The sequence below is a fragment of the Hemitrygon akajei genome, chromosome 22 (assembly GCF_048418815.1).
Source record: "Hemitrygon akajei chromosome 22, sHemAka1.3, whole genome shotgun sequence".
Classification (NCBI taxonomy): Eukaryota; Metazoa; Chordata; class Chondrichthyes; order Myliobatiformes; family Dasyatidae; genus Hemitrygon; species Hemitrygon akajei.
In genome coordinates, this window is record NC_133145.1 from 20,309,572 (window position 1) to 20,322,934 (window position 13,363).

Here is a 13,363-nt window from a genome sequence, read left to right on the forward strand (position 1 = left end):
ATCCCTCACCATCACGGAGTGAATTTACAAATCCCTGCGCATCACTGAGCGAATTTACAAATCCCTGCCCATCACTGAGATCACTTACAAATCCCTCCCCATCACTGAGTGAATTTACAAATCCCTCCCCATCACTGTGCGAGTTTACAAATCCCTCACCATCACGGAGTGAATTTACAAATCCCTGCGCATCACTGAGCGAATTTACAAATCCCTCCCCATGAAGGAGCACATTTAAAAATCCCTCCCCATTACTGAGTGCATTTGCAAATCCCTCCCTCCCCATTCACTGAGGATATTTAGAAATCCCACATCACTGTGTGAATTTAGAAATCACACCCATCACCGAATGCATTTAAAAATCCCACCCTATCACTGAGAGTATTTACAAATCCCCCCGACCCATAACTGAGTGAATTTACAAATCCCTCCTCCCCATCACTGAGCGCATTTACAAATCCCCCAAACAGTGAGTGAATTTACAAATTCCTGCCATCACTGAGTGAATTTACAAATCCCTCCCCATCACTGTGCTAGTTTACAAATCCCTCCCCATCACTGAGTGAATTTACAAATCTCTACACATCATGGAGCACATTTACAAATCCCTCCCCATCACTGAGCTCACTTACAAATCGCTCCCCCTTCACTGAGTGAATGTACAAATCCCTCCCCATCACTTAGCTCATTTACAAATCCCGCACATCAGTGAGTGAATTTACAAATCACTCAGCATCACTGAGCGAATTTACAAGTCCCTCCCCATCACTGAGTGTATTTACAAATCCCACATCACTGTGTAAATTTAGAAATCACACCCATCACTGAATGCATTTAAAAATCCCACCCTATCACTGAGCGCATTTACAAATCTCCCCCATTACTGAGTGCATTTACAAATCCCCGTGACCCATCACTGAGTGAATTTGCAAATCCCTCCCCATCACTGAGTGCATTTACAAAACCCTCCATCCCCCATCACTGAGTGTTTTACAAATCCCACATCACTGTGTGAATTTAGAAATCCCCTCTTCACTGAATGCATTTACAAATCCCTCCCCATCACTGAGCGCATTTACAAATCCCTCCCCATCAATGAGTGAATTTACAAATCCCTCCCCATCACTGAGTTAATTTGCTAATCCCTCTCCATCACTGAGTAAATTTACAAAACCCTCCCCATCACTGAGTGAATTTACAAATCCCACCCCATCAAGGAGCGCATTTACAAATCCCTCCCCATCACTGCGTGCATTTACCAATCCCTCTCTCCCCATCACTGAGTATATTTACAAATCCCACCTCACTGTGTGAAATTAGAAATCACACCCATCACTGAATGTATTTAAAAATCCCACCCTATCACTGAGAGCATTTACAATTCCCTCCCCATCAATGAGTGAATTTACAAATCCCTCCCCATCTCTGAGCGTATTTACAAATCCCCCACATCACTGAGTGAATTTATAAATCCCTCCCCATCAAGGAGCACATTTACAAATCCCTCCCCATTACTGAGTGTTTTGCAAATCCCACATTACTGTGTGAATTTAGAAACTCCCCCATCACTGAATGCATTTAAAAATCCCTCCCCATCACTGAGCTCATTTACAAATCCCCCAAACAGTGAGTGAATTTACAAATTCCTGCCATCACTGAGTGAATTTACAAATCCCTCCCCATCACTGAGTGAATTTACAAATCCCTACACATCATGGAGCACATTTACAAATCCCTCCCCATCACTTAGCTCATTTACAAATCCCCCACATCACTGAGTGAATTTACAAATCACTCAGCATCACTGAGCGAATTTACAAGTCCCTCCCCATCGCTGAGTGAATTTACAAATCCCACATCGCTGTGTGAATTTAGAAATCACACCCATCACTGAATGCATTTAAAAGTCCCACCCTATCACTGAGCGCATTTACAAATCTCCCCCATTACTGAGTGCATTTACAAATCCCCCCGACCCTTCACTGAGTGAATTTACAAATCCCTCCTCCCCATCACTGAGCGCATTTACAAATCCCTCCCCATTGCTGAGTGATTTTATAAATCCCTCCTCATCAAGGAGCACATTTACAAATCCCTCCCCATCTCTGAGTGCATTTGCAAATCACTCCCTCCCCATTCACTGAGGATATTTACAAATCCCTCCCCATCGCTGAGTGCATTTACAAATCCCTCCCCATTACTGAGTGCATTTGCAAATCCCTCCCTCCCCATTCACTGAGGATACTTACAAATCCCTCCCCATCGCTGAGTGAATTTACAAATCCCTCCCCATCACTTAGCTCATTTACAAATCACTCAGCATCACTGAGCGAATTTACAAGTCCCTCCCCATCGCTGAGTGAATTTACAAATCCCACATCACTGTGTGAAATTAGAAATCACACACATCACTGAATGCATTTAAAAATCCCACCCTATCACTGAGCGCATTTACAAATCTCCCCCATTAATGAGTGCATTTACAAATCCCTACTCCCCAACACTGAGCGCATTTATAAATCCCTCCCCATCAATGAGTGAATTTACAAATCCCTCCCCATCGCTGAGTGAATTTACAAATCCCTCCGCATCGCTGAGTGAATTTACAAATCCTCCTCATCACACAGTGAATTTACAAATCCCTCCCAATCAGTGAGTGCATTTACAAATCCCTCCCTCCCCATCACTGAGTGTATTTAGAAATCCCACATCACTGTGTTAATTCAGAAATCCCCCCATCACTGAATGCATTTAAAAATCCCTCCCCATCACTGAGTGAATTTACAAATCCTCCCCGACCCATAACTGAGTGAATTTACAAATCCCTCCTCCCCATCACTGAGCGCATTTACAAATCCCCCAAACAGTGAGTGAAGTTACCAATTCCTGCCATGACTGAGTGAATTTACAAATCCCTCCTCCCCATCACTGAGCGCATTTACAAATCCCCCAAACAGTGAGTGAATTTACCAATTCCTGCCATCACTGAGTGAATTTACAAATCCCTCCCCATCACTGTGCTACTTTACAAGTCCCTCCCCATCGCTGAGTGAATTTACAAATCCCACATCACTGTGTGAATTTAGAAATCACACCCATCACTGAATGCATTTAAAAATCCCACCCTATCACTGAGCGCATTTACAAATCTCCCCCATTACTGAGTGCATTTACAAATCCCCGTGACCCATCACTGAGTGAATTTGCAAATTCCTCCCCATCACTGAGTGCATTTACAAAACCCTCCATCCCCCATCACTGAGTGTTTTACAAATCCCACATCACTGTGTGAATTTAGAAATCCCCCCATCAATGAATGAATTTACAAATCCCTCCCCATCACTGAGTGAATTTGCTAATCCCTCTCCATCACTGAGTGAATTTACAAATCCTTCGCTATCATTGAGCGCATTTTAAAAACCCTCCCAATCACTGAGTTCACTTACAAATCCCTCCCCCTCACTGAGTGAATTTACAAATCCCTCCCCATCACTGAGATCACTTACAAATCCCTCCCCATCACTGAGTGAATTTACAAATCCCTCCCCATCACTGTGCGAGTTTACAAATCCCTCACCATCACGGAGTGAATTTACAAATCCCTGCGCATCACTGAGCGAATTTACAAATCCCTGCCCATCACTGAGATCACTTACAAATCCCTCCCCATCACTGAGTGAATTTACAAATACCTCCCCATCAATGTGCGAGTTTACAAATCCCTCACCATCACGGAGTGAATTTACAAATCCCTGCGCATCACTGAGCGAATTTACAAATCCCTCCCCATGAAGGAGCACATTTAAAAATCCCTCCCCATTACTGAGTGCATTTGCAAATCCCTCCCTCCCCATTCACTGAGGATATTTAGAAATCCCACATCACTGTGTGAATTTAGAAATCACACCCATCACCGAATGCATTTAAAAATCCCACCCTATCACTGAGTGTATTTACAAATCCCCCCGACCCATAACTGAGTGAATTTACAAATCCCTCCTCCCCATCACTGAGCGCATTTACAAATCCCCCAAACAGTGAGTGAATTTACAAATTCCTGCCATCACTGAGTGAATTTACAAATCCCTCCCCATCACTGTGCTAGTTTACAAATCCCTCCCCATCACTGAGTGAATTTACAAATCTCTACACATCATGGAGCACATTTACAAATCCCTCCCCATCACTGAGCTCACTTACAAATCGCTCCCCCTTCACTGAGTGAATGTACAAATCCCTCCCCATCACTTAGCTCATTTACAAATCCCGCACATCAGTGAGTGAATTTACAAATCACTCAGCATCACTGAGCGAATTTACAAGTCCCTCCCCATCACTGAGTGTATTTACAAATCCCACATCACTGTGTAAATTTAGAAATCACACCCATCACTGAATGCATTTAAAAATCCCACCCTATCACTGAGCGCATTTACAAATCTCCCCCATTACTGAGTGCATTTACAAATCCCCGTGACCCATCACTGAGTGAATTTGCAAATCCCTCCCCATCACTGAGTGCATTTACAAAACCCTCCATCCCCCATCACTGAGTGTTTTACAAATCCCACATCACTGTGTGAATTTAGAAATCCCCTCTTCACTGAATGCATTTACAAATCCCTCCCCATCACTGAGCGCATTTACAAATCCCTCCCCATCAATGAGTGAATTTACAAATCCCTCCCCATCACTGAGTTAATTTGCTAATCCCTCTCCATCACTGAGTAAATTTACAAAACCCTCCCCATCACTGAGTGAATTTACAAATCCCAACCCATCAAGGAGCGCATTTACAAATCCCTCCCCATCACTGCGTGCATTTACCAATCCCTCTCTCCCCATCACTGAGTATATTTACAAATCCCACCTCACTGTGTGAATTTAGAAATCACACCCATCACTGAATGTATTTAAAAATCCCACCCTATCACTGAGAGCATTTACAATTCCCTCCCCATCAATGAGTGAATTTACAAATCCCTCCCCATCTCTGAGCGTATTTACAAATCCCCCACATCACTGAGTGAATTTATAAATCCCTCCCCATCAAGGAGCACATTTACAAATCCCTCCCCATTACTGAGTGTTTTGCAAATCCCACATTACTGTGTGAATTTAGAAACTCCCCCATCACTGAATGCATTTAAAAATCCCTCCCCATCACTGAGCTCATTTACAAATCCCCCAAACAATGAGTGAATTTACAAATTCCTGCCATCACTGAGTGAATTTACAAATCCCTCCCCATCACTGAGTGAATATACAAATCCCTACACATCATGGAGCACATTTACAAATCCCTCCCCATCACTTAGCTCATTTACAAATCCCCCACATCACTGAGTGAATTTACAAATCACTCAGCATCACTGAGCGAATTTACAAGTCCCTCCCCATCGCTGAGTGAATTTACAAATCCCACATCGCTGTGTGAATTTAGAAATCAGACCCATCACTGAATGCATTTAAAAGTCCCACCCTATCACTGAGCGCATTTACAAATCTCCCCCATTACTGAGTGCATTTACAAATCCCCCCGACCCTTCACTGAGTGAATTTACAAATCCCTCCTCCCCATCACTGAGCGCATTTACAAATCCCTCCCCATTGCTGAGTGATTTTATAAATCCCTCCTCATCAAGGAGCACATTTACAAATCCCTCCCCATCTCTGAGTGCATTTGCAAATCACTCCCTCCCCATTCACTGAGGATATTTACAAATCCCTCCACATCGCTGAGTGCATTTACAAATCCCTCCCCATTACTGAGTGCATTTGCAAATCCCTCCCTCCCCATTCACTGAGGATACTTACAAATCCCTCCCCATCGCTGAGTGAATTTACAAATCTCTCCCCATCGCTGAGTGAATTTACAAATCCCACATCACTGTGTGAAATTAGAAATCACACACATCACTGAATGCATTTAAAAATCCCACCCTATCACTGAGCGCATTTACAAATCTCCCCCATTAATGAGTGCATTTACAAATCCCTACTCCCCAACACTGAGCGCATTTATAAATCCCTCCCCATCAATGAGTGAATTTACAAATCCCTCCCCATCACTGAGTGAGTTTGCAAATCCCTTCCCATTACTGAGTGCATTTGCAAATCCCTCCCTCCCCATTCACTGAGGATATTTACAAATCTCACATCACTGTGTGAATTTAGAAATCACACCCATCACTGAATGCATTTAAAAATCCCACCCTATCACTGAGTGTATTTACAAATCCCCCCCGACCCATAACTGAGTGAATTTACAAATCTCTCCTCCCCATCTCTGAGCGCATTTACAAATCCCCCAAACAGTGAGTGAATTTACAAATCCCTCCCCATCACTGAGTTAATTTGCTAATCCCTCTCCATCACTGAGTAAATTTACAAATCCCTCCCCATCACTGAGTGAATTTACAAATCCCACCCCATCAAGGAGCGCATTTACAAATCCCTCCCCATCACTGCTTGCATTTACCAATCCCTCTCTCCCCATCACTGAGTATATTTACAAATCCCACCTCACTGTGTGAATTTAGAAATCACACCCATCACTGAATGTATTTAAAAATCCCACCCTATCACTGAGAGCATTTACAATTCCCTCCCCATCAATGAGTGAATTTACAAATCCCTCCCCATCTCTGAGCGTATTTACAAATCCCCCACATCACTGAGTGAATTTATAAATCCCTCCCCATCAAGGAGCACATTTACAAATCCCTCCCCATTACTGTGTGTTTTGCAAATCCCACATTACTGTGTGAATTTAGAAACTCCCCCATCACTGAATGCATTTAAAAATCCCTCCCCATCTCTGAGCGCATTTACAAATCCCCCAAACAGTGAGTGAATTTACAAATTCCTGCCATCACTGAGTGAATTTACAAATCCCTCCCCATCACTGAGTGAATTTACAAATCCCTACACATCATGGAGCACATTTACAAATCCCTCCCCATCACTTAGCTCATTTACAAATCCCCCACATCACTGAGTGAATTTACAAATCACTCAGCATCACTGAGCGAATTTACAAGTCCCTCCCCATCGCTGAGTGAATTTACAAATCCCACATCGCTGTGTGAATTTAGAAATCACACCCATCACTGAATGCATTTAAAAGTCCCACCCTATCACTGAGCGCATTTGCAAATCACTCCCTCCCCATTCAATGAGGATATTTACAAATCCCTCCCCATCGCTGAGTGCATTTACAAATCCCTCCCCATTACTGAGTGCATTTGCAAATCCCTCCCTCCCCATTCACTGAGGATACTTACAAATCCCTCCCCATCGCTGAGTGAATTTACAAATCCCTCCCCATCACTTAGCTCATTTACAAATCACTCAGCATCACTGAGCGAATTTACAAGTCCCTCCCCATCGCTGAGTGAATTTACAAATCCCACATCACTGTGTGAAATTAGAAATCACACACATCACTGAAGGCATTTAAAAATCCCACCCTATCACTGAGCGCATTTACAAATCTCCCCCATTAATGAGTGCATTTACAAATCCCTACTCCCCAACACTGAGCGCATTTATAAATCCCTCCCCATCAATGAGTGAATTTACAAATCCCTCCCCATCACTGAGTGAATTTGCAAATCCCTTCCCATTACTGAGTGCATTTGCAAATCCCTCCCTCCCCATTCACTGAGGATATTTACAAATCTCACATCACTGTGTGAATTTAGAAATCACACCCATCACTGAATGCATTTAAAAATCCCACCCTATCACTGAGTGTATTTACAAATCCCCCCCGACCCATAACTGAGTGAATTTACAAATCTCTCCTCCCCATCTCTGAGCGCATTTACAAATCCCCCAAACAGTGAGTGAATTTACAAATCCCTCCCCATCACTGAGTTAATTTGCTAATCCCTCTCCATCACTGAGTAAATTTACAAATCCCTCCCCATCACTGAGTGAATTTACAAATCCCACCCCATCAAGGAGCGCATTTACAAATCCCTCCCCATCACTGCGTGCATTTACCAATCCCTCTCTCCCCATCACTGAGTATATTTACAAATCCCACCTCACTGTGTGAATTTAGAAATCACACCCATCACTGAATGTATTTAAAAATCCCACCCTATCACTGAGAGCATTTACAATTCCCTCCCCATCAATGAGTGAATTTACAAATCCCTCCCCATCTCTGAGCGTATTTACAAATCCCCCACATCACTGAGTGAATTTATAAATCCCTCCCCATCAAGGAGCACATTTACAAATCCCTCCCCATTACTGAGTGTTTTGCAAATCCCACATTACTGTGTGAATTTAGAAACTCCCCCATCACTGAATGCATTTAAAAATCCCTCCCCATCTCTGAGCGCATTTACAAATCCCCCAAACAGTGAGTGAATTTACAAATTCCTGCCATCACTGAGTGAATTTACAAATCCCTCCCCATCACTGAGTGAATTTACAAATCCCTACACATCATGGAGCACATTTACAAATCCCTCCCCATCACTTAGCTCATTTACAAATCCCCCACATCACTGAGTGAATTTACAAATCACTCAGCATCACTGAGCGAATTTACAAGTCCCTCCCCATCGCTGAGTGAATTTACAAATCCCACATCGCTGTGTGAATTTAGAAATCACACCCATCACTGAATGCATTTAAAAGTCCCACCCTATCACTGAGCGCATTTACAAATCTCCCCCATTACTGAGTGCATTTACAAATCCCCCCGACCCTTCACTGAGTGAATTTACAAATCCCTCCTCCCCATCACTGAGCGCATTTACAAATCCCTCCCCATTGCTGAGTGATTTTATAAATCCCTCCTCATCAAGGAGCACATTTACAAATCCCTCCCCATCTCTGAGTGCATTTGCAAATCACTCCCTCCCCATTCACTGAGGATACTTACAAATCCCTCCCCATCGCTGAGTGAATTTACAAATCCCTCCCCATCACTTAGCTCATTTACAAATCACTCAGCATCACTGAGCGAATTTATAAGTCCCTCCCCATCGCTGAGTGAATTTACAAATCCCACATCACTGTGTGAAATTAGAAATCACACACATCACTGAATGCATTTAAAAATCCCACCCTATCACTGAGCGCATTTACAAATCTCCCCCATTAATGAGTGCATTTACAAATCCCTACTCCCCAACACTGAGCGCATTTATAAATCCCTCCCCATCAATGAGTGAATTTACAAATCCCTCCCCATCACTGAGTGAATTTGCAAATCCCTTCCCATTACTGAGTGCATTTGCAAATCCCTCCCTCCCCATTCACTGAGGATATTTACAAATCTCACATCACTGTGTGAATTTCGAAATCACACCCATCACTGAATGCATTTAAAAATCCCACCCTATCACTGAGTGTATTTACAAATCCCCCCCGACCCATAACTGAGTGAATTTACAAATCTCTCCTCCCCATCTCTGAGCGCATTTACAAATCCCCCAAACAGTGAGTGAATTTACAAATTCCTGCCATCACTGAGTGAATTTGCAAATCCCTCCTCCCCATCACTGATCGCATTTACAAATCCCTCCCCATCAATCAGTGAATTTACAAATCCCTCCCCATCTCTGAGTGAATTTGCAAATCCCTCCCATCACTGAGCGCATTTACAAATCCCTCCCCATCAAAGAGTGAATTTACAAGTCCCTCCCCATCACTGAGTGAATTTGCTAATCCCTCTCCATCACTGAGTGAATTTACAAATCCCTCGCTATCACTGAGCGCATTTACAAATCCCTCCCCATCACTGAGTGCATTTACCAATCCCTCTCTCCCCATCACTGAGTATATTTACAAATCCCACATCACTGTGTGAATTTAGAAATCACACACATCACTGAATGTATTTAAAAATCCCAACCTATCACTGAGCGCATTTACAAATCCCTCCCCATCAATGAGTGAATTTAAAAATTCCTCCCCATCACTGAGTGAATTTATAAATCCCTCCCCATCGCTGAGTGAATTTACAAATCCCTCCCAATCACTTAGCTCATTTACAAATCACTCAGCATCACTGAGCGAATTTACAAGTCCCTCCCCATCGCTGAGTGAATTTACAAATCCCACATCACTGTGTGAAATTAGAAATCACACACATCACTGAATGCATTTAAAAATCCCACCCTATCTCTGAGCGCATTTACAAATCTCCCCCATTACTGAGTGCATTTACAAATCCCTACTCCCCAACACTGAGCGCATTTATAAATCCCTCCCCATCAATGAGTGAATATACAAATCCCTCCCCATCACTGAGTGAATTTGCAAATCCCTCCCCATTACTTAGTGCATTTGCAAATTCCTCCGTCCCCATTCACTGAGGATACTTACAAATCCCTCCCCATCGCTGAGTGAATTTACAAATCCCTCCCCATCACTTAGCTCATTTACAAATCACTCAGCATCACTGAGCGAATTTACAAGTCCCTCCCCATCGCTGATTGAATTTAAAAATCCCACATCACTGTGTGAAATTAGAAATCACACACATCACTGAATGCATTTATAAATCCCTCCCCATCAATGAGTGAATTTACAAATCCCTCCCCATCACTGAGTGAATTTGCAAATCCCTTCCCATTACTGAGTGCATTTGCAAATCCCTCCCTCCCCATTCACTGAGGATATTTACAAATCTCACATCACTGTGTGAATTTAGAAATCACACCCATCACTGAATGCATTTAAAAATCACACCCTATCACTGAGTGTATTTACAAATCCCCCCCCGACCCATAACTGAGTGAATTTACAAATCTCTCCTCCCCATCTCTGAGCGCATTTACAAATCCCCCAAACAGTGAGTGAATTTACAAATTCCTGCCATCACTGAGTGAATTTGCAAATCCCTCCTCCCCATCACTGATCGCATTTACAAATCCCTCCCCATCAATCAGTGAATTTACAAATCCCTCCCCATCTCTGAGTGAATTTGCAAATCCCTCCCCATCACTGAGCGCATTTACAAATCCCTCCCCATCACTGAGTGAATTTACAAATCCCTCCCCATCACTGACCACGTTTACAGATCCCCCTATCACTGAGAGCATTTACAAATCCCCCAAACAGTGAGTGAATTTACAAATTACTCCCCTTCACTGAGTGAATTTACCAATCCCTCCCCATCAATGAGCGCATTTCCAAAACCCTCCCTCCCCCATCACCGAGTATATTTAGAAGTCACACCCATCACTGAATGCATTTAAAAATCCGACACTATCACTGTGCACATGTACAAATTCCCCCCATTAATGAGTGAATTTACAAATCCCTCCCCATCACTGAGTGAATTTACAAATCACTCCCCTTCACTGAGCTCATTTACAAATCCCTACCTCCCCCATCATTGAGTGTATTACAAATCCCACATCACTGTGTGAATTTACAAATCCCTCCCCATCACTGAGTGAATTTACAAATCCCTCCCCATCACTGAGTGCATTTGCAAATCCCTCCCTCCCCCTTCACTGAGTATATTTGCAAATCCCACATCACTGTGTGAATTTAGAAATCACACCCATCACTGAATGCATTTAAAAATCCCAACCTATCACTGAGCGCAGTTACAAATCCCCCATATTACTGAGTGCATTTACAAATCCCCCCGACCCATCACTGAGTGAATTTACAAATCCCTCCTCCCCATCACTGAGTGCATTTACCAATCCCTGCCTCCCCCATCACTGAGTGTATTACAAATCCCACATCACTGTTTGAATTTACAAATCCCCCCATCACTGAGAGCATTTACAAATCCCGCAATCAGTGAGTGAATTTACAAATTCCTCCCCAGCACCGTGTGAATTTACCAATCCTTCCCCATCACTGAGCAAATTTACAAATCACTCCCATCACTGAGTGCATTTACAAATCCCTCCAACCTCCATCACAGAGTGTATTTACAAATCGCACATCACTGTGTGAATATAGAAATCCCCCACATTACTGAATGCATTTAAAAATCCCTCCCCATTAAAGAGCGCATTTACAAATCCCTCCCCATCACTGAGTGAATTTACAAATCCCTAACCATCACTGAGTGAATTTACAAATCCCTCCCCATCACTGAGCAAATTTACAAATCCCTCCAATAGCTGAGTGAATTTACAAAACCCACCCCATCAAGGAGTGCATTCACAAATCCCTCCCCATCACTGAGTATATTTACAAATCCCACATCACTGTGTGAATTTAGAAATCACACCCATCACTGAATGCATTTAAAAATCACACCCTATCACTGAGTGTATTTACAAATCCCCCCCCGACCCATAACTGAGTGAATTTACAAATCTCTCCTCCCCATCTCTGAGCGCATTTACAAATCCCCCAAACAGTGAGTGAATTTACAAATTCCTGCCATCACTGAGTGAATTTGCAAATCCCTCCTCCCCATCACTGATCGCATTTACAAATCCCTCCCCATCAATCAGTGAATTTACAAATCCCTCCCCATCTCTGAGTGAATTTGCAAATCCCTCCCCATCACTGAGCGCATTTACAAATCCCTCCCCATCACTGAGTGAATTTACAAATCCCTCCCCATCACTGACCACGTTTACAGATCCCCCTATCACTGAGAGCATTTACAAATCCCCCAAACAGTGAGTGAATTTACAAATTACTCCCCATCACTGAGTGAATTTACCAATCCCTCCCCATCAATGAGCGCATTTCCAAAACCCTCCCTCCCCCATCACCGAGTATATTTAGAAGTCACACCCATCACTGAATGCATTTAAAAATCCGACACTATCACTGTGCGCATGTACAAATTCCCCCCATTAATGAGTGAATTTACAAATCCCTCCCCATCACTGAGTGAATTTACAAATCACTCCCCTTCACTGAGCTCATTTACAAATCCCTACCTCCCCCATCATTGAGTGTATTACAAATCCCACATCACTGTGTGAATTTACAAATCCCTCCCCATCACTGAGTGAATTTACAAATCCCTCCCCATCACTGAGTGCATTTGCAAATCCCTCCCTCCCCCTTCACTGAGTATATTTGCAAATCCCACATCACTGTGTGAATTTAGAAATCACACCCATCACTGAATGCATTTAAAAATCCCAACCTATCACTGAGCGCAGTTACAAATCCCCCATATTACTGAGTGCATTTACAAATCCCCCCGACCCATCACTGAGTGAATTTACAAATCCCTCCTCCCCATCACTGAGTGCATTTACCAATCCCTGCCTCCCCCATCACTGAGTGTATTACAAATCCCACATCACTGTTTGAATTTACAAATCCCCCCATCACTGAGAGCATTTACAAATCCCGCAATCAGTGAGTGAATTTACAAATTCCTCCCCAGCACCGTGTGAAT